The sequence below is a fragment of the Dromiciops gliroides genome, chromosome 2 (genome assembly GCF_019393635.1).
Source record: "Dromiciops gliroides isolate mDroGli1 chromosome 2, mDroGli1.pri, whole genome shotgun sequence".
NCBI lineage: Eukaryota > Metazoa > Chordata > Mammalia > Microbiotheria > Microbiotheriidae > Dromiciops > Dromiciops gliroides.
The window spans coordinates 583,020,058-583,047,018 of record NC_057862.1 but is presented as its reverse complement, the minus strand read 5'-3'; the positions used below and the strand labels follow the sequence as shown (position 1 = coordinate 583,047,018).

The 26,961-nt window shown below is 38.3% G+C and overlaps 1 protein-coding gene across 3 annotated transcripts in view; it reads right to left on the bottom strand.

Moving 5' to 3' along the window:
• The window catches only part of PELI1 (pellino E3 ubiquitin protein ligase 1), a 69,733-nt gene extending 45,138 nt beyond the window's left edge, over nt 1-24,595 (bottom strand). Inside the window, exon 1 of one of the 3 annotated variants that reach the window (XM_043984206.1) lies at nt 24,162-24,595. The gene's annotated coding sequence lies outside the window, so the exon portion shown is untranslated. Of the gene's footprint in view, nt 1-21,565; nt 21,780-24,161 lie in introns of those variants that run through there. The other 2 variants (XM_043984204.1, XM_043984205.1) reach the window with 2 other exon arrangements.
• Nucleotides 24,596-26,961: the final 2,366 nt, after the last annotated feature.

Here is a 26,961-nt window from a genome sequence, read left to right as displayed (position 1 = left end):
TAAAAAGACGACCTGAGTTCAAATTTAGCCTCAGACACTACTAGCTGTATGACCTTGGGCAAACCATTTAAACTGTCTTCCCTAATTGCTTCATCTATAAAATGGGCTAATACCACCTACCTCCCTGAACTGTTGGAAGGATAAAACGAGATAACATTTATAAAGCTCTTAGCAAACTTTAAAGTGCTAATAAACACTAGCTGCTATCATCACCATTGTTATTTATAAGAGAAGGCTTAAAAAATACAAGTAGGGGGACTTCAGAGGGAGTAAAGAAAAGATGGTCATGGTAGCACTTTAAAAAAAAAAATACAGAAGAGAAAAGGAAGTTCAGAAGGAGCCACGAACAGGACATTTGTGAAACTAACATGCTGAATTTATAAGTCTTTAAAAAATGCAAACTACTTATGAGTACACAGAAATATCAATACCAAAAATCAATACTCTAAAATTTCTGAGTGGTGAATGTGACTTAACAAAATCCCCAAGTCCTCAAGTTGCTCCACTCTTCCTTGGCAGGTGATCTGGTTTCTTTCCTAGAAGATTCCATTAAGAGCTTCTTCAACTCCTAAAAACTTTGCACCATCCTCTCATTCTAATCTTATTCTCTCCTGCCTCAAAAAAGGGTGTCCTTATGCCTCCACAGAACTCTTATGCAAATTAGGCTATATTTCCCTTAAAGGGTACTGAAACCATCCTTAAGACTTGATTGGCTATAAGGACTAAAGGCTCAGACTGTTGACATCACTTCCTGGTCTCCAAAGTACAAAATAACAGCTAGGAGCTACTTAGGCAAGGAAGCTCAGCTGAATCAGCCTGAAGTATTCTCAATGCATATTCTTGTTGAACATCCTTCTTCTATGACCTATGGTTAGCTGATGAATGAACCAAGTGTCTCGTTTTGTTCCAATACTGAAGATAAACTACCATGAAGCTGATCTGCGTGAAGCTCAGCCCAGAACAACCCCTCTAAATTTTTACCATTTCCATTTGCTTCCAGGGCCTGCCTCCATCCCTCCATCTATCTCTATTAAACACCAGCTATGTGCTAGGAACTGTGCCAAGCACTGGAGATACAAAAGGAGGCAAGGCAGTCCCTGCCCTAAAGAAACTTATAATTAATGGAGAAGACAACATGCAAACATTTCACACACACACACACACACACACACACACACACACACACACACACACACACACACCCACCCCAAGCTATATGCAGGGTAAATAGGAAATAAGAGGGAAAGCACTGGAATTAAGAGGGGCTGGAGAAGGCTTCCTATAGAAAGTGGGATTTTAGTTGAGACTTAAAGGAAGCCAAAAAAGTCATTAGTCTGAGTAGAGGAAGGCAGTGTTTCAAACATGGGGAACAGCCAGAGAAAATGCCTGGAGCCAAAAGAGAAACAGCCAAGAGGCCAGTGTCACTGGATCAAAGAGTACATGGTAGCAAGAAGTAAGGTATAAAAAGACCAGAAAGGTAGAAGGGGGCTAGATCCCGAAGGGCTTTGAATATCAAACTGAGCCTTTTGTATTTGATCCTGGAGGCCATAAGAAGCCACTCTAATTTAGTGAGTATTTGCTGGGGGACATGATCAGGCCTGAGCTTTAGGAAAATCACGTTGGAGGCTGAATGGAAAAGTGGATTGAAGTGGGAAAAGGCCTGAAGCAGGTATACCCACAAGCAAGCTAATGTAAATAGTCCAGCTGAAGTGACAAGAGCCTCAACTAGAGAGTGGTGGCAATGTCAGAGGAGAGAAGGGAGCACAATTGAGAGATGTTGCGAATGTGAAATCAACAAGGCCTTGGCCACAGCTTGGATAAGGGGAGGTGAGAGATACTGAGCAGGCCAGGATGACTCCTCAGTTGCAAGCCTGAGGGACTGGGAGGGTGGTGGTACCCTCTAATAGTATAAGGTGGTTAGGAGAAGAGGTTTAAAAGGACAAGATAATGAGTTCTGTTTTGGACACACTGAGTTTTAGATGTCTACAGTAATCATTCTTTCTCTGATATTTTATATACACACATATTGTAAAACACATTGCAAACCTTAAAGTGCTATATACACAGTTATTATTGTCAGCTTCATTTCTCTCCTCTCCTGGATCTTTCCCATTTGCCTATAAACATACTCAGTATTCCCCAATCCCCAAACAGAATCTTTTGTTTTAGCCATTGCAACAACTCTTCCCTTTACCAAACTTTATGAAAAATAATCTACAGATACTTGGTGCAAAGTAACCAATATACTTCCTTACTATAACTCTCTTCTCAGTCCCTTATAATGGCAGCTGGTGAAGCAGACCCGAGTTCAAATCCCACCTCAGACACTTCATGTGACCTTGGGCAAATCACAAACTTCTGTTTGCCTCAGCTTCTTCAGCTGTATTATAGCACCTGCCTCCCCCGGTTGCTGTGATACTCAAATGAGAATATGGCACTTAGCAGATGTTTGATAAATGCCTGCTTTCTTGACCCACTCTACTCAAACTGTTCTCTTAAGGTTATTGATGACCTTCTGATCATCAAACCATCATCATCCTTGACTGTTAGTACACCACTACTGACCACTTTTCCCACCTCCTGGATATTCTCTTCTTCCTTGGCTCCTCCCTCTGTTTCTCTCCCATCCTTTCTAAAAGCTCCTTTTTTTTGGGGGGGGACTACAGGGCAATGAGGGTTAAGTGACTTTCCCAGAGTCACACAGATTTAAACTCAGGTTTTCCTGAATCCAGGGCTGGTGCTTTCTCCACTGTGCCACCTAGCTTCCCCTAAAAGCTCCTTTTCAGTCTCCTCAACCCCTTAAAGGTTAGTGATACCCCAAGTCTATTTTCAGCCTGGCCTTCACACCCAAGCTTCAACTATACCAGGAATTGTTAACCTGAGGTTCATGAACTTAGTTTTTTAAGAAAATATTTTGAAAACTGCATTTCAATATAATTGGTTTCCTTTGCAATTCTACAAATTGCATAAAAGCACTCAGGTTCTAGAGGTTTCACCAGATGGTCCAAAAATCAAACTTATCCCATGTTTGAAACCTGTTACCTTTGCCTCTTCTTTTCTTCATTTCTCACATCTGATCACTGGCTAAGTCCACACCTAAGCCATCTCTTTCAAATCTCTCTCAAGATCTTTATTCCCACTACCACCAGTCTATTTCAGGTATTTATTGTCTCCTAAGTGGAGACTGCAAAAACTGCTTAACCAGTCCTTCAAAACTCTCTCTCTCTCTCTCTCTCTCTCTTCCTCTTTTATATGCTGTTAGATTAGCTTTCCTCTTTCAAAGATCTGATCTTGTCACTCTGCTATCAAATAAAGTTCAGCTCCCTTAGGCTGCTGTTCATGGTCCTAAACAACACTGCTGGACTATTTGTTATTTCTGATATGGTACCCCAAGCTTTTCTCATCTTCATGCCTCTGCTCATATAAGGTGTTAGTTTCCTTTGCCTGGAGTTCACCACCTTTCCTCCCACCTTTCTTTTCCTCACTGAAACATCTACTAAACTTAATTTCAAATGCCACCTCCATGGAGCCTTCCCTGATTCATACAGGAGGAGCTCTACAGAGCACTTCGTGCCCCTTTTAGAATTTTAAATATTACAGTTGTTTGTCACATCCCCTCCTGGATTGTAAGCTCCATGAGAGTAAGAACTCTTGCAAAGTGTTTTATACAAATACTAGTCATTTATCAAATGTTGAATAACTGTTATTTTAATTTCTATAAGCATATTTAATCTTTACACATGTTATATTTCCTATACTGATCTCCTCAGTTACTACATTCGTCATAAGAAAACTGAAGCAAAGGATCTTGAATATGTAACTGAATAACAAATATGACTCAATTAATAAGTAGTTCTTTTCATCAAATCTCTTGGCAAGCACAAGGTCATAGACCTCACAGTTAATAAAAATGTTCACAATAAATGGGTTTGTGTAAAAAATCTTGTTCTGAGACACAGTAAAAACTCTCACAAGAAAGATGTATTCTGTTTTGAAATAAACCAACTTCTCGAATTCACCGTACTGCTCTTTGCCATTCTCTCACTTGTCTTTACCAATGTGTGGGTAGTAGAAGAAAGCAAGACATTTAGTACAAAATGTTAAGCAGAGGGAAAGTTTTAGGCAGCGATAAACTGTGATGTTCATTTATATTTGCTCTGTTGGAACAAATTGAAGCATTTTCAACTACCTCTTGCATTCAATGAATATATTATTCTTAGAATACAATAAATTCAGTAATATAATTTATTAAAATTTAAAATTTTGGCAATTTTTCCTATAATAGACTGACTTGCCATAAGAATCATATAAAAACTCTTCTTTGTCTAATCCATTTTTCTCAGCACATTCAGAATGAGATAGATATATTCAATTTTCATTATTATCTATAGTTATGAAAAGTATTGCTTGCTTAATATTTAGAACTTTTATGAAAATCATTCAAGGGGGACACATTTGAAACCACATTATGTTAGGAGCTTATTTTCAACTGATCAGCTGGCATGACAAGTCATTTTTCTGTCCATCACCAATTAAAAGTAAAAATTTTAAAGAGTAATGTTGATTTATACCGATATTTAATTCATGAAGTTGTTGGTATAGGTGGTCCTAATACACACACATATAGAATATTGATATTAGTCTTCTTCTTACACTTTTCCAAGGCTTGTCTTGTAATACTGTAATTTGGGGCAGGGTGGTAAACTTTACTCTATTTTCATAAAATTTGGTGGCATAACTTAATCCTGTATTATGATAGAATTTTACTGTTATCCATGTCATAAAAAAGTTTCTAAACATTGTAAGGTCTAAAGTACTGCAGTCTAATCCAACAAGTTCTACCATTTTTGGTCAAAAGTACCCTGGTATAGAAGAAAGCACACTGGTCTCAACGTGAGACCTAGATTCACATCTCAGCTGACACTGTGACCCTGGAAAATTCAATGTACAACTCTGAACTTAATTTTTCTTATCTTTAAAATTGAGATTACATCTATATGACTTATCTCATAAAGTTACTTTCAGGAGAGAGCTTTACAAATTTGAAAGTGCTACAGAAAAGTGGGGCAGCTAGGGCGGTTAGAGTGACAGGCTTGGAGTCTTCTGAAGATTCTTCTTTCTGAGTTCAAGTCTGGTCTCAGATACTTATTAGCTGTAAGACCCTGGGCAAGTCACTTAACCTTGTTTGCCCCAGTTTCCTCATCTGTAAAATGACCTGGAGAAGGAGATGGTAAACCACTCCAATATGTTTGCCAAGAAAACCCAAAATGGGATCACAAAGGGTCAGGCACAACTGAAAACGACTGAACAACGAGGAATAGGAAAATAATTTTAATTTTTAAAACAAATGTTTTTAGATATGACAGTTTTGTTGAAGTGGATCATAATCTTAGTATGTACAGCTATTACCTAATTCTGATAACTCTATGCTACTGTTTCATCAATGTAAACAGTGTCAAGAATCTTCAAGCAATAAATCAAATTGTCTTTTTTTCATAATGTAATGTGTAGTTTCATTCTCACATGTGGTGAAGACCAGACTGTACCACAAAACCAACAAACCTTTTTCTTAATAGGATATTTCTGTATGAGGGGCCTGTGGTAAGTAATTATATACTAACATATCTTATTGGTAAAAGCTTAAAACACTAAGGCCTGTTACTGTTACATAAAATAAACAATTATATGACAGGAAATGTCAGAAATAACATACATGCAGTATGTAGTGTTAAGAACTGAAGGAAAGAAGTGTTTGTTCTGTTACAGGACAATTTGAATTTCTTTTCCAAATTTTACTCTATTTTCGTAAAACTTTCCTTAACCACTAACTGTACCTTTTTCTGAAAAGAAAAATAAAGCTGAAATGACCTATGAGGTGACAAATAGCACTCTATCAAGAATAACTTTATCCATTTCTTTGGTTCTAGACCTTTATGATTCTGCAGGTCTTTAAATCTTAACCAAGAGGAAGCCACTAAGATTTCTTTCTACTATGCCAAGATAGACTTCTTTTAAAAAGCTGAGGCTATTTGGGGGTGGGTGGAGGTATGATATAAACCACCTGGACAACTAGCATTTTCCACCCGCTTAATTTTTCCTATATAAACTGTTTAATGGATTGCTTTGAAGTAAATATTGAAGTAAAGGCATCCCTGAGGCCTGCTCAATGGTGAATCCAAGGAGCCCCAGCCACAATTCACCACCAGCTTCCCTTTCTGTCGGCACCACCTCCACACCAGCTGCCTTGTCCCAACAGGCATCCCCTTCTCCAGCTCCCTGTTATGTTTTGTCCTCCCCTATGTAAATGTAAACCAGAAGGGACTGTCTTGTTCCCTCTTTTCGACATCCCTAGCACGTGGTACACAGAGTAAGTACTTAATAAACACTTCTATCTATCTTACTTGGATGTGCAGTGGAGATCATAGGATCAGCCAGTCAGAGGAGCTGGTTTTGAGCCCCGCCTCTGACGGTCACCTGTGTAGTCTTGGGCAAGTCACTTATCCTTCCTAGGCTTCAGTTTTCTCATCTGTAAAATGACGCACAGAGGCTGAATCTGAGGCGCCATCTGGCTTTAGATCAATGACCATCAATGACCATCAATGACCCTCTGTTCACAGTGAAAAAGCCACGTACTGTTCTGGGGCTTGAGGCAACTGGTATTACGCCATTTCTCAACGGGACCTTCCTAAAGACTTCACCATCAACAGGGCATCCCTCTGCATTTGGATGGAGAGGAGAACATTCTTCATGATGGCTTTGTCAGCAGAAGCTCAACCGACTCTGATCCAATGGACAGTGATTGCAATGAAGCACATATTTAACACAACACTGTGCAAATGAACTTGCACTGGAATCCACTGGAATCCTAATAATACGGACGCAAACTTTCATCTTCGCTATTAAATGACCTAAGTTCATGAAACAGATTGTGTTGTCATATTGCTAGCTAGGCTGCATCTGAATGTGAAGCATGGAAATTCAAAGTTAAACAATCTTCTTTTGGAATTTTAAAGTGCCGTTACATCTGTTACATTTCTCAGTGTCATTCATTTTGGTAAGTACAACATATTAAGCTACTTTCCAAAAACACTTCAACATTAAAAAACGGAAATAACTAAAAATGGCTACAGATAATAGTTATAGTTTTCAACAATGAAATTTTAAATTGTCTTAATTTCTTATTGTTTCTAATTTTCTAAGTGAAATAATATTCCTTTATAACCAATTTGAAGAGAAAATCTACTGGAATTTCTGAAACTAGTATAAGCAGAGACAACTGAGACTGCTGAAGTATTAGAAGTACAAAGACACAGGTAAAAAAGCTCAAATCCAGAAAAAACAATCTACTGTATTTCTCACTGGAATTCCCAAGTACTGTTACTGATGGAGAAAAAAAGGTGATTGTGTTAGTTTCAACAGAGGATCATAGATAGATTTAGAGAAGGCCCTTATAGGCCACCAAGTTCAGCCCTTTCATTTTATAGGTGAGGGAACCGAGGCCCAGAGAGGCTAAGTGGCTGGTCCAAAGTCATAACAGAGGCAGGGCTGGGATTTGAATCCAGGTCCTGTGACCCCAAAGCACCCAGTGCCCTATACTGCTGTTTTAGCTGGAGCTGGCATAAAACATCATTAGTATAAAAAAAATACAATCATGAAAAGAGAAAAATTTCAGACAGATACACACACCCCTGGCAACCACTTGAATCTCTACTGAATCAAATGCTTTTGAATACAAAATAATAAGTACCGTAGTATTATGGATTCTCACTTTAAAGTAATTATATGACTGAAAATATCTAGAACATCATCTGCAAAAGTATTCTTGCCCTTAATACTTAATGCACATATGGATTATTCTCATCAATATTCTGTAGGGGTGAGTTGGCAAGCATATATAACAATTGTTGATATTCTCAATTGTCATCTCCTGTCCTCACCCAATAATAAGATTTAAGATCCCTCCCTCCCCCCATCTTTGGTATCCTGCTTCTAACATGTTTCATAAGCTGACTCTGTATATACTTGGTCTAGTCTAACTGCTCTCTGCCTAGGTTTTCCTCATTTCTGGTTTTGCCCACAACATATCAGTGACTAGGGCTGGCTGTCCAGTTTTCATTCCCCTCCTGGCTAAGCTTTGCCACTGTGCCCATCAGCCCAGGACCTTCATCCCCTACAAGCTGCACCCCACTTCCACCTGGCCTATGTGTGTTGTCTTTCCCCATGACATTGTAAGCCCCTGGACTAGAGGACAGGAATTGTCTTTTTTGGGTTCATATTTGTATTTCCAGAGTTTGGCACATTGCCTGGCACATGGTAAGTGCTCAATAAATGCTGCCTCCTGCCTGCCTTTGGTATTAGAGCTCAAATGTGATAGCTCTACCATCACAGATGGAGAAGATAGTTATAGAAATTGAGACACCACTTCCATTTTTTAAATCTGTTCATTGTCCTTTGAGTTTTATCCTCAAATGCTTTCAGAATGATTTGACTTGGTTGGTTGTCTCACCTATATAGAAGACTATGACTCTGAATCGTGGAATGCTACAATCTCTAAAGACTTGAAGTTGAGGGGGGGGTCAATGGAGAGGTATACCAATATATAATGAATACTTTTCTTCAATAGAAACCTTTGATTTCTTGTTTCTTATTCGTGAATCATGTTTTCCAAACTATTTTTTTCACTTTCCTTCCCTATGCCCACCTTGCATAGAAATCACCCAATATTAAACTAAACTTTGATGTAATCTGGATGGTCTTATTAAGCTCTCAATACCTCTTCATCCTGTGTGACAGATGTTAGTACATAAGCTGTAATTACCATTAGGGTGGTCTTTTTTTCCAGCTTAAATTTTTTTTTTATTCTTAAGTTTGCTTTATTTTTTTTTAAATAAACATTTTTGTTTAAAGTTTTGAGTTCTAAATTTTATCCCTCTTTCCCTCTGCCCTCCCTGAGGCGGTAAGCAATCAGATATAGGTTATGCGTGTACAATTATGTAAAACATTACTATTTTAGGCATTTTGTATAAGAAAACTTCAATAAAAGAGAAAAAAATTAACAAAAGTGAAAAAGAGCATGCTTCAGTCTGTGTTCAATCAATATCAGTTTTTTCTTTGGAGGTGGATAGCATACTTCATCATTAGTCCTTTGGGATTGTCTTGGATCATTGTATTGCTGAAAATGGTTAAGTCATTCACAATTCTTCATCATACAATATTGCTGTCACTGTGTACAACGTTCTCCTGGTTCTGCTCCCTTCATTATACATCAGTTCATAGAAGTCTTTCCAGGCCTTTCAGAAATCATCCTGCTTGTCATGTCATGTTATTGTTATTGTCATGTCACAATAATATTCCACCACCATTTTATACCACAGCTTGTTTAGTCATTCCCCAATTGATAGGCATTCCTTTGATTTCCAATTCTTAGCCACCACAAAAAGATCTGCTATAAATATTTTTGTACAAGTAGGCCTTTTTTTCTTTTTGGGGGATGTCCTGGGGACATAAACCTAGCAGTGGTATTGCTGGATCAAAGGGCATATATAGCCCTTTGGGCATAGTTCTATAGCCCTTTGGGCATAGTTCCAAATTGCTCTCCAGAATGGTTGGATCTTTTCACAACTCCACAAGCAGTGGATTAGCGTCAAGGTGTGGTCTTTTTGTGGATGCTTATCACAAGCATTGCAATATAAGATGCCCAAATGTACCATGAACATGGTACTTTTGCTGCCTTTTGACAAATGAGAAAGCCATTTCTACCAGTTTACTTACTCATTCATTCACTTCTCCATGAAAAGTCTGGAAAACATCCTTCCATTAAGTTCTTTTTGTCTTCCCTTTGCATTTACTGTGACAATGTCAAGAACTACGATTATGTTTTTCTCTTTATATCTGCTCATTGGTTTGCTGTACAAGGACTTCACATTTAGAATACCAGTAGTTAAGTTAATGTTTACAGTTTAGTTAATGTTTATAGTTTGGTGTGAGTGTTATTAGTTCCTTTTCTACCACTCCAACATCAAAAATGTAAATTTGAAAATGGGCTGCCCAGGACCTAAGGTCATTTTGTATTTTTCTTTGCTTTATTGATTAACACAGTTAAAGGGCAGGCAGGCAGTGCAGTAGATAGAATACTGGCCCTGGAGTCAGAAGGACCTGAGTTCAAATCTCACCTCAGACACGTACTAGCTATGTGACCCTGGGCAAGTCACTTAACCCAATTGCCTTAAAACATCTGGGGCCATCTCCAATTGTCTATCTTGCCACTGGACTCAGATGGCTCTGGAGAAGTGAGGTTGGTGACCTTGCACAGCACTCCCTCACTTAACTCACAACTTAATTCCTTGCAAGTCATGATATCACCCCAATGTCATGGTCCTCTTGGAGAATGAAGGACAAACAACAACACAATTAAGGAATTCATTACTAAGTGCTCCCAGCTTACTGCTGACAAGCCTTTATGTATTTAGCCAGGTGCACTCATCCTCGAGAAGCTGTTTGTTGCTTGGTGGGGTATTAGTGGAAGCCTTTCCAGCACTCCATTGACATTCAATTTCCACCATTCCACTACCTGTGTTGCCTTGGACAAATCCTTTAACCCCTCGGAGCCTCAGTTTCCTCATCTATGATATGAAAGGTCTCTTTTAGTTCTAAATCTACAGTCCTGTGATCTAGCTTCTGAGAAACCAGGATTATCCCCATACATGATGCATTGGAAGTTGGACTATGCAGACTTCATATTAAATGCTTTTCCTTTAATTCAAGACAACAGAATTGAGCTCATGTAATCATCTTTCTTTTTTTTTTTTTAGTGAGGCAATTGGGGTTAAGTGACTTGCCCAGGGTCACACAGCTAGTAACTGTTAAGTGTCTGAGGCCGGATTTGAACTCAGGTACTCCTGAATCCAGGGCTGGTGCTTTATCCACTGCGCCATCTAGCTGCCCCTCATGTAATTATCAATAAAATTTTTTACCCTCTATTAAGATCTTGAAGTATTTTCTGTTATCTAAGGAAAAAAAAAGTGTCCGGCTCATTTTTCTGTAACTTCACCTAGAATACAGTAGCAGGTCTAAATCCTACTCACTCACACTTGTTAGCTAAGTGACTTTGGGCAAGTTGCTTATAGCTTGAGCCCTGCTATCATTATCTGTACAACAGGTTGCTTGGGTAACAACACTCATGGTAATTATTTCATAGGGTTATTGATAACATCAAATAAGGTGAGGATCAAATAATTCATGCAAAGTACTATATAAATTCGAACTGGGTGCTAATGTCTGACAATTACATAATCTTCAATACCATGTGAATTGTAATTCAAATATAAGAAGCCTCAATGCATAAAACATCTCATCTTTATATATTACTTTTCTTGCAACATCATGGAAAAAATATAATTATTATCCCTTTCTCAAAAAAAGAAACTGAGCAAACAGACAAAATGAAAGTTTAAGCTAAAATTTAAATGCTATCACATTTAAAAGTTTCTTTCACAACTAGTCAGTTCTTTGCAGTCAAATGTTTGCCTTATTTATTACTGGGGAATGTTATGAGATGAGACTCCTTAATTTACAATTGGCTAACATGTAGCTTTGTACAATGTTCTCTTCCCTTGGGAAATATATTTTATGTTTTTATAGAAGAAACAGCTTTGTCTTGTTGGACATAATTTAAAAATAGCACAATCATGAATCATGACTGGGAAAGTCATATTTCTCTGTGCCTCAGTTTCCTCATCCAAAAAGTGGGGTGGAGTGTGCCGCGTGGCTAGATTACCTCTCAAATCTGAAAGTCTTATGATAATCAAGAAGTATTTTAAATACATATTTGAGATTACTGTATGTAAAGCACTCTGTTTGCCTTTGTAACAAAGTCAGTGTAGCAAAGGGAATCTTGGTAAACATGATTCAGAAAAATGTTACTGATATACTCTGAAGCTTCATTATAACACTCTCTGTCTAGTACATACATGTTATGTGAGAAAATACTACAAAGAAGATCACTGTGATATTATGCTTCCAATAACTTTTCCTTCCCCTACCATGAAATCTAAGGAAGTCACTCTTGCTATAGAAAACATGTTATATCAAGGATCCAGTGTATTTCATTATTTGTCAAAAAAAAAAAACCCTCACCACCTTCCCAAATAAAACTACCTACCATAAAGACTTGGCAGTCGTGGAACTCACCATTTTTGCTGTATTTTACAATTTTATCTAGATTCATACGACTGGTTACTACTCTATCAAGTTTAACATAAGATATTTCACAATCAAAAGAGAATATTCACATTCCTTTGGATTGTATTTCATTAAAACTGTACATCCATGTCACTATATTGATTAATAAAGGATCAGGGTTACTACACATGAGATGTATTATATTATGGATCTTACAACTTTTCCTATTTTCTCCATACTGCCAGTTTGTCAGCAATAGTCTGAGAAACACCCTCTCTGGTCAGTAACTTTCCCTGAGTACTCTATGGATACTGATTAACTACAGATCAAATTTAGCTGCTACTATGGGAAGCAAAATAGTACCCTGGGACTTTTAGAAACATATTTCTCCAACTCTTATTTTGCGCTTCACTAAACTGAGATTTTTGTCTTAGATTATTTGAGGCTTTAAAGAGCTTGTACTGAAATGTAAAAGTATGAAAACCAGTGGGGACAACATGTTTCCTTCACAACAACTTGATGAGGTAGGTAGTGTAAGTTATTAAGTGAATGAAAAAGCCTTTATTAAGAGCAAAGCACTGTACCAAGTGTTGGCAATACAGAAAAACAAAAGCCTCTGCTTTCAAGAAGCTCATGTTATAATAAAGAAGACAATACATATGAGACACTTCAGCTTCAAGTCATATGGAAAGGTCTCCTGGCTGTTAAGGTATATCAGCAAAATAACTAATGATGCCTCTTCTTAATTTGACGTTTCCACTGATGGAATCCTGTCTGTTTCTGATGTTGACACATTTCACATGCCAAGGACTTTGGTGGTAAAGACTTTATTGTCCAAGTCTTCAGAAGTCATGACTCCTGAGGAAGAGGAAATGCAGAACCTGCAGAAGTTCCTGCTAGGTTGTATTTCCATAGGGCTTGCTTCCCAGGCTAATAGCTAGATGAGGAGGAAAGGAGTCAATGGTAGGCTGAAAACTGGACTAGTGGTCTAAGGCAATGCTGCCACTCCTGGATGATCAGCACCAGTGTCAGTGGAGGAAGAAGGGGGAGACCCTTTCTCAGAGGGGTTGCTCCTCTCAGTGATGGCCATGAAGCTTGGATTATCTCCATTAGTGTCTGAGGGAAGGTAGCAGCTGAGATGGTGATGATGGCATGACTTCCTTGGTACACCTTGCTGCTTCAGGTAGCCTGCTTACCCTGTAGGCAGCAGTTGTTTGGTTCTTATCTCCATTTTATAGATGAAGAAACTGACGTTCAGAAAAGTGAAAAGATTTGTCTAAAATCACAAAGCCAAAAGAACAAAGATATGAATGTAGGTCTTTTCTGACTCCAACATCTGAACACTACCTTCCTACAATCAAATATTGTATAATCACACTGTTTCTAATACAACATAGATTCATCATTTTGGATCACCAAAGCCTACTTCAACAATAAACAAGCTTGTATCCTGTTTTCTCTTAGTAAGAAAGAAGTTATTATACCCTTCAACTTAAGGGTTTTGTTTTTGCAGTGGGGATGGGGAGGGATGCTATAGAAAGAACACAGGAATAAGGCCACATCTAGGTTCAAATCCTGTTTGATACCTACTGTGTGACAACTATGGACAAATCATTAAACCTCTCTGAGTTTCAAGTTTCCTCATCTGTTAAAAAAAAAAGGGGGGGCAGCAATAATAACTACTTCATATTGAAATAACTACTTTTGAAGTACCTATTTCAAAAAGCTATTGAGGATCAAATAATATATTTAAAGCACTCTGTAAAATCTTATAATGTTACTCATTATTAATGTTGATGTTCCCTCCAATTATATGCTTTGCTGAATAAAAATTGTCCCCAGAGAAGTGAATAGTAATCCAGGATTATTTTTAATATTTTCTGCTACCTTGCTCCTATCAACAAAATGGTATCATATGGAATCATTAATGACTGGTGTAGGTTTGCATTCATTTATGAATTAAAGATTCATATGAATTTCTTCTACTATTTATCTGTGATGGTGTCACATGAAATATAAATCCCCATTATCTGAACATCTTATTCCAAGCTAAAAAGAGACGAATTCCAAGGCTACTATGTTAAGTTTTTAATTGATAACCCAACCTGGCAGCCAGGAAGACCCAAGTTCAAATTTTATCCTAGACACCGGGAAAATCACTTAACCTCTGCTTCAGTTTTCCTCAGCTGTAAAATGGAGATAGTAAGCAGAACTACCTCCCTGGGCTGTTGTGAGGATGAAATGACTTGTAAAGCAGTTAACACAGGGCCTGGCACATAGTAGGCACTTCATCAATGCTTGTTCCCTTTCTTGAATAGGACTTCCAAAACTGTTGTTTCAATAATAAGAGAAATTGAGGATGCAAGAGAGAAAGAATTTTCTATAGGTAATTTTATCTGATTAGCTTACTTAATAAAGAACTGCAAAATAAACTTCACTCAAAGATGTTAAAAATAGAATCTATGATAAATGAAATAAAAGAAAACTCAGCATTTATAAGCCCTATGGTAAAAACCTACCTGCAAGAATTTTCAAAGATACTAGTAAGTCTATAACTTCTAATTTGTATCACTATGATCAATCATCTATGATTCAGCTTGTTTTCTGAAAATTTCACTTCAATGTGAGCTTTTCCATCTGACAGTCCTTCTTTAGAAGTTCTGCCAAAATGTGGAGGCTATGACTCAGGGCTACTAGATGTTAAGAAGGAGGTGATTTCAATTTAAGAAGTGGGTGGGAAATCAGTGGGGGCAAACTGAATCACTAACAGCCTACTCATTTTTGAAACCTAGCAAATGCTTTTTTTTCTGCAAATAATTTTATAAATTTTTAGTGACAAATCAGCACTGAGAAAACTGAAATAGATACAAATTAATTCAGATATACTATTTCTAAAACAGATATAAAACTAAATAAGCATTTTCTATAAACCTGCAATTTCTCCATTGCTGAAAAAGAGTCACTTATAAGCCAAAAGACTTCTGAGATCAATAAGGTCACAGGACTGGTCTATGTTGATCACTTGGGTGAGTGTGTCTCAAAACTCATCAAAACTGCTTTTGAAGGTGATAAAGGAAATAAATATTAGCTTGGGAACTGATGCACCTTCTCTGAGGAAAATGAGAATAACGGACTATTAAGTAAAAAGGGTTTCCGACAAGGGGAGACTGCAACTTCTAAGGCTATGGCTTCTAACTTGGAGCTAAGGTATTACATTACAAAAACCACAAATTCAACAGGTTTTCTCATGTAAAGCTCTGGTGAGCTGGTTTTGTTAACACAGAGGCCAGTTCTCTTTTGATAGTAAATTAAAAGGATCAGTAGGAAGGAACAATTCGAAGAAAAATCAATATTGTTAGCTGTAGTCTAAAATTAAAGTCTGCTTTTGGTATTTCCAGTACACGCAGTACATTTAATCTGGCATAAACCCAGAGGAACACAAAGTACTTAGGAATATTGTCTGCCAAAAGCCAGAAATATAGCACTTAGGTTTTGAAGAACAAACAAAGCACCTCCAATTGTTTCTCTTCACCCAATGTAGTGCTAATGAACATAATCAAGGTGATCTTTTTGAGACACAATTAAGTTTGAATCAACTGGCATAAGAGGCACTAGACTGAGCACCCACTGGCTGGCAAAGAATCAATGCTAATCATTTCATAATTCACTCCCATAGTAGGCAAGGTTAGGAACATCTGTTAAACTTCACTACAATACAGATATTTTTATCCTCTCCGCCCTAAACATCAAACAGATAGATACTTAACAGTTCAGACACATGCAGCTTGTTCCATGGTCATATTACCATTTAAGATGATAGCAACTGTCTAACATTATGCAGGAAAGGTGACAAACAGGAAGAGAAAAAAATGACAGCCCACTCTGAAATTCAGCTAGGCAGCTACTTCAAATGTTCTTTTGTCTTAGTTTATTTAGGTATAGTTCCACTGAGAAGCAAGATTAGAGCACCACCAGCTATCTTCTATATATAGACTATTTCTCAAATCAGTAAATTAACAAAAATGGATTATATATCCCAAATACGTTTGCCGGTTACCCAGTTGATTAGAGGGCACAATTTTTACAAAAAAATTCTGACCCCAAAAGCACAAGATAGGAATAGCAAGAGGTAAGAAGAAAAGGTAAGAGAAGAAGGGGGGGGGTGTCTGGTGTTATACTCAACTATTAAAGATTAATGGTTTAAAAAGCTCCCAAATAAGGGAGGAGAACTCTAAATCTCTGCTATTATTTTCCTGAATGAGTGTATAGCATGAAGTGAAAGGCTCTGCCTCTAAGTATACTAAACTCAGAAGAGGCAGCAGCTGGAAAACAGCGGGAATGGTTAAGGTGACAACAGGAAGGAAAGTATAAGCTACAAGAAATGACCTAGAGGAGGAGAGGATAGGAAATGATGCATTGAGTTTAATGGACAGATTGTAGAGAATCACCTGGAATCTGACATTAAATCCAGAGAGCTCTAACAACTGACCTACACTTTTAATCAGCTAAAAACTGAGGGTGGGGCTTTATGATAATCAATATACTTAAGTACACAAAGTATATAGTATCTTTATTATCATCTTTTTTTCTTTTTGCAAAGCATCTCCTTTCCTCGGTATATGTAATAAAGATAGTATCTGGTCACAGAATTTCAGGAAATACAAGTTATTAACAAGAGATTTTTCTAGAAGCCTGCTATCTTATGGAATACTGTCTTTTAAAAAAATGAGCCACCATATAGTATTTTGGCCATCACTAGCTGCAGGACTTCAACATCTCCTGTGAACAAGTACTACTTTTTATTTTATTTTATAGATGAATAAAGCATACAAGTTATCTGGCTTGTTTATACTCTCAGAACTAACAGGAAAGGCAGGAATTGAACACAAGTCCTGTATTCAACATGAACTGGGCTAGTGTTCAAAGGACATCAAGTTTTTCAGTCTGTAGCTCATAAATTAAATAACAGCTTAGCATTTATATAGCTCTTAAAGTTTGCAAAGCATTTTACATATATTATCCCATTTGAACCTCAAAACAACCTTTCAAGGTAGATACTATTATCCTCATTTTATAGCTGAGGAAATTGAGGCTGAGGGAGGTTAATTGACTTGCCCAGGGCTCCACAGCTAGTAGGTGAGAGAGACTGAGGCAGCATGTAGCCTGAACTCAAGCATCATATCTAACTACTCTAAGCAAAATCTTACTATTATTGAAAAAGATTAAGGTGGAAGCTGTATTCAATGTTGACTAATCCTAAGTCTGGAAGACAGAAGATGGTAGTGGTATAGAGGATGGAGATGGGGTTTTGAAAATTAGGTGAGAGAATATGATAAGACTACGTGTACTAGAAATACCAAAAGCAGGCTTTAATTTTACATGACGTGAGATCCAAAGTGGAAAGATTTGTACTGATTTCTCACTATCATCAGATTCTTCATTCTATCCCATTTAGATTTTATTATAAAGTTGCTATTACCAAAAAATAAAATCACTAATTGGTGGCCGATGTCTGTCTTTTAAAATCCAGGGTGATTTCCCTACTAAAATGAAGTACTGCAGAAGGACATTAGTGGGGTTTTCACAAACTATTCGAAACCTCATTAACTTCCTTTTAAATCAGGCATATTATTTGGTTAATTACTTTGTATTCAAGTATGTATATTTAATACCCACATACATAAAAGATAAATTATGGCAAAGTAATATGGTATAACTGATACGTTCCATTTTTTAGGGTAGAAAAAGATATATTTAAAAACAGACCTGAGTAATAAAAGTTGGAACTCTTTAAGTGAACCAGTTTCTTTGCAAAACACAAAATCATAAAAAGTGGCAGAGCATTTATGTGCTGGCATATTGCATTCAAACTTCTGGAATAGGTCCAATTAATCTAATACTAACAAACAATTCTTTTCAAGAAATATTTTCTCAAATTAACTAAAAAATGTGGAAATGAGGTATGGATATAGTATAAAGACCTGAAATCAATCTTTATCTCTATCATTGATACCCAAGTCATAGAATCTTGGTTTTTCCAATATGTAAAATGGAAATATCTACACCAACACAAGAATTTTGGAACGAATAATACTGTAAAATACCTACTTAGAAGACAAGTGTCATACGAATTTGAGCAAGTTCCATTACTTCGGGTTCTAAAGTCATGACAATAAATCTATCTGGAGAGCCTTTGCTTTGCATACTTGAATTTTTGTAGGCTGTAGCTATAGAATAACAATTTTAAAGAATCATGTGGTCATATATCCAAAAGGAATGTTGTAACCTTCAAGACAATCATTCTGGAAGGCTATGCCATTATTCCAACACTGTCTCCCCTTGAAATAGTTTTGGGACATCTCTTCTGGAAAGGTCTTTTAAGCTTGTGGAGGTCTTCATTCTTTGACACTAAACTTGACTTCTAAAACAGTCAAGGGTTTTCCAAAATGATGAGATAGGTGATTTTGCTACTGTTACCAGATTTGGTTAAAAACACTATGGAGTAATGTGACCAGCTTTTTTTCTGTGGTTTCCAAGCTGGCTCTAAAAGCAATTTTAAAAGAGAATCCCTAAACACATTTTTAGTAACAGAAACATTTTTGGGAGAAGCTTATAGTTTCTCAAGGGCATTTTCATTCGTACATTTTGTTTGTTCTAAAAAAAAAAAAAACCAAACCCTTTATAAGTAGCACTCCTTCTGCTAACAAAAACTTGGCTTCTTTAGTCGTTGAAATTTAGCTGTGAACTAACCAAAGCATTATACTGTAACGATTGGAATAACGCCACCTGCTGGATACTTACTGTAGAAGAGTTCTGCCCATGAAGGGAAGGTCTTTGAGGGCAAGACCAGGAGTCAGGAAGTGACGCGGGCTAGTGGGAGGAGGAAGGAAGAGACTGGCGCTCAGGCTCGCTCTTTTCCTCTGGACTCTGGTGGAGAAGGGAGCTAGAAATGTGCTCTCCCTTTAATAGATAGAAATCTACGCCTTTTTCTCTCTCTTTACCAAATTCTTATTCTCCTTAATAAATGCTTAAAAGTCTAACTCTTGCTAAAGCTTATAATTTATTGGCGACCACTCATTAGATATTTTAGACAGACTAGCTAGAATTTTAACCCTTAACAATACCAACTACATGTATTGTCAGTAATAGCTAGGCATTCTACAGCCTAGTTCCAGGAGGAAAGCCATAAGCATGTAAACAATAACAAAAAGTTGTAGTGGCTAATGGGAAACCAAGGGACTGACATTTTTAGATTTAGCAACTTCTCTCAAGAGGTAGATTACAAAAGAAAAATCAGCTACAAATTCACTGAAAAAGAAAATAATTTATCTTTTTTAAAAGCTATGTTATTGAATTTTAATTTTTTAAAAATCACATTACAAATGTTTAGCTTAGCTGGATGATAGGGATGAATTTCACAGTTCCCCCCCAATTATAGTCATCAACATCAGTTTTCCTTCTAAAAATGATTTAATGTGATGTAGGACTATTAAAGGAGTTAATACTATGTAGACATGGCTCTTTTATTAATGTTGTCCCAGTATTGTTGACAGCAGGCAAGGCATCACAGCATTTAGAAAACTAATCAGATCTTCCAATTCTTGGAATTTAAAATTCATTTCCATTAATGTTACCCTATATTATGTCTTCTTTCTTCTTAGCTTATTTCTGTGTATAAGTAGGTAGCTATGTTAAGTGAAAGGTGTCAATCAAGTGTTCAAAGGTTATAGATTACTTGCCACTAACAGTAATCAATAATTTAATTGCAGAGAATGCTCACATTCCTTGAAGAAATGCTAACAGCAACTGACATTCCTACAGTGCTTCAAAGTTTGCAAAGTGCTTCACAAACATTATCTCATTTGAGCATCAAAAACCTGTGAAGTAGGTATGTAGGTATAAGCATATCACTATTTTTGTTTTTAAAGATAAGGAAACTGAGGTTGAAGTAACTTACCAAACAGCTGGTAAATGTGAGAGATTTGATATGAACTCAGGTCTTTCAGACTCTAAATTTTTATTAAACCTAACAGTACTATGCAACAGTTCCTTGCTTGCAAATTTACTCACACAACAAATTATCTGAGTGCTTTTACTTACTACACAACTGTGCCAGGTAAATAGTATTTTGGCACAAGTATTGTCTAAGATCATGTGTAACATATAATATTCAGAGAAATTATGTGTCCTGCCCAATATAACAAAAAAAGTTAGTAGTAGAACCTGAAATCATAACCACATCAATGACCTTTATTTCTTCCAGGGACCTAATATAAAATCAGTTTAGGGAATATTTTGTTCCAGAGTTCAAACTTGGAATAAACAAAACACCAGAAATCCCAATCTTAGAAAGTATTATTTCTATTTAGTTATTGATGTGTGATACAATTAGAGGTGACCTGAAATTTTTTTGCTAGCTCTGCAGCAGCAAAGTATAAAATGCTAAACAAAAGCATGTAATCTCAACAAATGTGGCTTGTACCAAAGTGTTCTGTAGAAATTACTTCGTGGATCTTAGTTCAGAATGCTATCAACCTTATTCAATTATAAAAAGCTTGGAGGTTAAAGTAAAATACATTTTGCTTAAAACAAATAATTTAAGGAAATCTTTATTATTTTGAGAATTTAAAAATCATATTTTCTACCAGCAACAATATTGTTTTCCCTTTCTCTGTTTCTCAGATTGGTCTCAAAAGTTTTTTGCTACTGCTTTCCCCAATTAAAAAATGTTAATTAACTGCCAGTTTGGGAATAATTTCTCAAAAGAAACCCTCAACAAAATCTTCTTTCATATTCCAAAATGATTTTTTGAAAATTTTATAACAAAAAAATTTAAAAGAAAATAATCCTTAATGATAGCTCACATCTGTAAGTGCTTGAAAGTTTACAAGGTGCTTTCCTCCCAACAACTTTGTGAGGTACTCCCACTTTACAGGTAATAGAATTGTTTTTGATGAGTTTAAGTGACATCTACTTTCACATAGCTTATAAAATTTTTTTCAGGCAGGCAGGACTTGATTTCAAGTCTTCTGGCTAAGGCTAAGTCCAGAACTCTCTCTCTTAAAAAAAAATCAAACATCACTATTATGAGAAGGAACACACACACACACACACACACACACACACACACACGCATTTGCATGTGTATCTGTGCTATGCTTCAGTAGACATCTGTGTGAATAGGTTAAGAACCTAACCTTCAGGCTTTGTCTAGTTTACCAGCTATCAAACAATGTCTGCTTGAAAACAATGATTGTTTATAAAATACAACTGCTCATCAATTAAACTATTCAAGGATCACAACCTAGGATGTTTTTCAAATGACAGTATACATACAGCATACACATATTTCTGACAAGTTGAATGGAAGTTGAAATATACTCACAAAACAGCCTTGGTAGTATTTAACAGTGTCTGACCCAATTCTTTCACGTGTATTTTCCTTTCATTCCTTTAGATCCTTTTGTCAGTGTAGGTATGAAACCAGAGGTTAAAGGATAGAAGCTGTGGAATGTGCAGATAGGCTCCCCCAGTCTGTGCTGCCTCCTGACTTTGGACTCCAGTGATTGAGTAAAGAGAATGTTCAAGTAGCTTCTCTAAAGTACAAAGGGTCCATGATAAATCTCATTTGCTAATCTGCCACAGAGCTATGTAAATGTCAACCAACAGTATGACCACTTAACTGATGATGTTAAGGAAGGGGAGGGACCTAAAATAAATGTCTCTATTGGCACAATCCATTTTTATCTCATTTTTCAAGTCAAAATAAACATTAGCATCAAGACAATATGCCATTTTACATGAACTCCATTGCTCTTACATATATCTGAGTATCTCTTTATTCTTTAAAAAAGGGGTAAATTTCTTAGAAGACATATTATACTTACTTTAGCACAAGATTTCACAAATGCTACTTTCTTCCCACACCCAAAGTCCTGTTTTGTTTGTTTTTAATCCAAGATCTAACTAGAACAGGGAAAGGATGCAAGTTTGTTATTTTGATAATCCTCTCTTTGTAGAGCTCCTAATGACTCATTTTTACTTTTAGACACAACCAGTCAATGTATAAGTTTGGTCTGAGGGGCAACAGGCTGGAACACATAGAGCAGCACCCTACAATTGGAAGTACCTATGAAAATATCAAAATTAAATTTTTCCTTAATTTACTATAAAATACTTCTTTATGCCTATTGTGATAATAATTCACAGAAACAGGAAACAAGGCACAGAGATAATGCATTAAATTTAAAGCCATTTCTGGTAACTTTCAACTCGCTCAACTACCAAAATAAAAATGAACTCATGAACAGGCTATTAAAAACAGTCATAAGCACTCACAGACCAGCTTTAAGACACCGGACAAGATCAAGCTGTGCAGAAGAATACAAACTATTTTAAAAACCCAACAAACAAACAAGAAAAACTGTGTTTGTACAAAGGATCATAACGTTCCAGAGAGATAGACATCTAGTCATCCTATGAAAACAAGATGTCTTATCTGAAAGAAATAAAAAAGGAGCATTACAAACTAGAACAGTAAGAGAGTGTCTAATAAAAAGTTCGAAATTTTTGGAAGTTGGAAAAATGTTTTTTGGCCACTTTTTGAAACAAATGTTCAACTATGAAACCAAATGATAACACTTGGTAGAGCTGGAAAAAGTCAACAGACTTTGAAGAAGACCAGGTAGCTGACCTTTAAGTATTCAACAAGGAGCACAGTGACTTGCTTAAACAGGCCTTCTATAATATTGACAAATATATTATTGTTGAATGGCTAAAAAGTGCATTTGAGTTTGAGGAGGAATTAAAATTTGTTTAAAGATCCAAGTCAAGTTTTGTACAGCGACCTTAAAAAAAAATTAGAGTCCCGTCCACCAAAAACAAGTACACGGTGCACAATACTTCTCAAGTCTTAGCCAAGAAGTGGTATTAGTGAAGAAACCCTCTCAGGTGTTAAGAGTCAAGTCCCTATAAGCGGCAGTACTCTTTTAACTACCCATCAGTGACCAAGACTAATAAATTTCAGTTGACCTACAAGTAAAGTGTGTGTTTTTCCCTTCATCCGGGGGACCTCCTGAGAACAGAATTCTTTCCCATGAAGTGCTCTGAGATCTCTCCAGCCACCACATGAGTTTCCCGCAACTCATCAATTACAGGGCTTCTCCAGAGCCTCAGTATACCCACCTACAAAACGGGTCTATGGACTTCCCCCGCAGGGGTGCTGGGAGGCTTAATTAATTAGTATTTGTCAAGTGTACTGAGAACCAGAGATGAAAGGAGGCCCGAGAGACACGCTGAGATAATGACAATCATCCTAACAATAATAAAAAAAATTACTAAGTTGGGAGTCGGCGTTATGTAAGGAGAAGGGAGGGGAAAAAAAATAAAGAACTTATCCAATAACCACAAAAGAAGCATCCGCGTCGTCCCCCCCTCGCGCTCCCCGGATCCCCGCTCTCCCTTTTGTTTCCCCCTCTTTCCCCACTCGGGCCGGCTGCTTCTTCGGCAGGAAAACACAAGGCCCAGCGCCAGGAGAGCTAAGGTGAGGGGGCGGGGGCGGGGAGGGGGAAGTGGGGGGGAGAAGCTGAGAGTTGGCGGATGCTCGCCCCCTCCCCCCCCTCCCGGCCGGGGTCCGCGCGGGGTTGGGGAGGGGGAGAGAAGGGTCTGGGGCCAGGCAGCTCCAGGACAAAGACACTTCCTCTTTCTTCCCAGGGCTCAGGATGGAGAGGAGAAGGAAGCTGTGCTTTATCCGGGGCTCCTTCGGTCCGTGGGAGGGGGTGTATAGAGGGGGGAATAAACCCAGCAAATAAACGCAGCAAGAGTCGGGGGGAAGTTGGAGTCTTTCCTCTCCCTCCTCCTCCTCCTCCAAACAAAACCTTTCCCCAACCCCCCCCCCCCAAATGTACAGCGTCCGTCCGTCCTGCTTCCCCCCCCCCCTCGAAGGAGAGCGCGCGCAGCCTCCCGACAGTCGCGATACTCACCGGGCGATCTCCGTCGGTGACTGGGATTCCCTCACAGCCCTTCCACCGACACGGAGAGACAGAGGAGCTCGGAGGCAGGAGGGTGAAGCGAGAGACTCGACGGAAGCTCTGGAGTCCTTCGAGCGGCCGCCGCGGGCTTCTCTCGAGCCCGGCGAGCGCCGACCGATGAGAAGTTGGCCCCGGAACTGGAGCGACGGAGACCGGCGGCAGAGAGAGAGACGGGAGGGAGAGAAAAAGAACGGGGAGGCTCCGAAGCCCCCTGACGTGGGGGCGATCCCGGCGGGGGAAGAGAACGCACGCACCGCGAAACCGAGCAGCGCAGCGGCGGCGGCGCCCCCCACGGTCCCCCCTCCGCCTCACCCTGCCTCTGGGTCAGTGACACACAGCGAAAGAGAGGGGAGGAGACACGCGGGGGAAGGAGGGAGGAGAATAGGAAGGGGGGGGAAGGGTTAAGGACCGGGGAGGAGGAGGAGGAGGAGGGGAGAGGGAGAGGGAGGAGGAGAAAAGGAGCCGCGCCGCAGCCCAGAGGCCTCTTGGGAGTTGTAGTTCTCAAACGGAAAAGGCGGGGGAGAACCTAGGGAGAGCTTCACCTCGCACAACCCGCGCCTCTTTATGCTATTGCGCATGTTTGTCCGGGCTAGGGCCGTCCCCTCCCGTTTCCATGGCCACAGACACACTAGCGCAGAAAGGATGTTCTAGAGTGTTGTTGACGGAGACAAGGCCCCTCTTGTTTTTTTTTTTGTTGTTGTTTGGGTTTTGGGGTTTGTTTTTTTTTTCGTATTTTTTTTCCTGGGGAGGTTGGGGACTCCACCCGGGAGTTCTTCGCCGTATTTACTATAACCCGTCCCCTACTTCCCCCAGGAACGGTTTCTCGGGAAAGCCACGTTGGTACAGACCCCTTCAGGGGCTCCTGCCCTTGGATCTCTCCACGTTACCCATGGCTGTCTTGTCCCTCTCCCCTCTCACATCCCCTCAATTTTAAACACTCTTTCCCGCTCAAGACTTGAAATCGATAACAGGTGTAAAACTTTCCAGAGCACAGACATACAGCCGGGAGCCCACATCCCATATATCTATGACTTCACCCTTTTTGCACCCCACTTTAAGGGCAGCTAAAGAAGAATGGGATTATCACGAGTACTGCTGCCAGGTATCATAAGATATCATCACTGTTAGCACCAGGCTTGTATAGTCACTTGATGAACCAATCCAGATTTGTTAATATTCTTCATAAGAGCTTTCTCATAGTCTGCTTTTCTTTATCCCTCTTAAGGCTAGTGCCTCCTCTCTGTTGATTATCTTCTATCTATCTATCTATCTATCTATCTATCTATATGAAAGGCAAAGTATGCACTTAGATTTGGTGTAGACTTAATTTGCTGTAAAAATCAAAGTTTGTCAAAGGGTGTCTAGGAGTCAACTGTCAAGTTTACCATTTATTCACTTCCAAAATATCAGTCAGCAAGTATGTGTATGTGTATGTGTATATTATAATATGTATATATGTATGTGTGTATACATATCTACTATATATGTATACATACAAATACTATATGTGTGTATATATGTATATGTTGTGTGTACATATATATTTTGCCTCAGATACTTACTAGCTGTGTGACCCTAGGTAAGTCATTTAACCTTGTTTGCTTCAGTTTCCTCATTTATAAAATGAGCTGGAGAAGGAAATGGCGAACCACTCCAGTATCTTTGCTGAGAAAACCCCAAACAGGGTCACAAAGAGTTGGACTCCACTGAACAACAACAAGAACAACTGTATATATTTATATATGTATATACACATATCAGTATATATATTTTTGTGTGTATATACATATATCTATATATCTATGTATATATCTTGTTTGTACCTAGTTGTTTACATATTATCTTCCTCCATTATGCTTTGTGTTCCTTGAGATCAGAAATTGAGGTTTTTTCCTTTTTTTTGTATCCAGAACTTTGCATTGTTCCTGACACATAGCAGGGAAGGGAAGCGAAGGGAAGGAGCGCCTATTAATTTCCTACTATGTGCCAGGCACTGTGCTGAGGCCTTTACAAATATCTTATTTGAGCCTACCTAGTAGCAGCTTAATAAATGTTTGTTAACCTGATTTGACTCTTGTCAACTAAGTCTACTTCAATTTTTAGAGACCCTGGAGTAGGGGTAAAAGGTGAAAGAGAAGGTGGCATGCTCCTCTTCTGTACTTCTATACTTCTTAATGTTCTAGTGTTGCCAAAGCTGCCCCTAAATCCTGAAGAAAAATAGCAATGGGGAGCATCTGGAAGCATCCCCCAAGATTTGAGAGAACCAAACCTATTAGTATACTGCAAACAGAAATTGACCTTTCTAAAACACTTTCAGGTTCACAGTGCACTGTACATACATTTATATTTATTTCATTTAATTTTCACAGTAACCCTGTGAAGGAAGTACTACAGATTATTATTATCCCCACTTTACAGAAGAGGAAATTGAGGTTTAGAGAGGTTGGAGGATTTGCTTATAGACACATGCTCCTCTCAGAGACAGTATTTGAATCCACCTGTCCCATTTCAGGCCTCTCAATCCATCATTGTCTCTGCTAAACCCCAAGGCACTTCTGTCTTAAGATTTGGGTCTGGGTCCCAGCTGTGCTACTTAATAGCTAAGTGACCCTGGGCAAATCATTCCAGTTCTCCAAACCACACTTTTCTCATTCTTCAAACGACCCTCATAACAGCTACCCTGCCTACGTGACAGGGTGGTTAGAAAGAACTAATGAACTATATATGTAAAAGTACTCTATAAATGGTACTG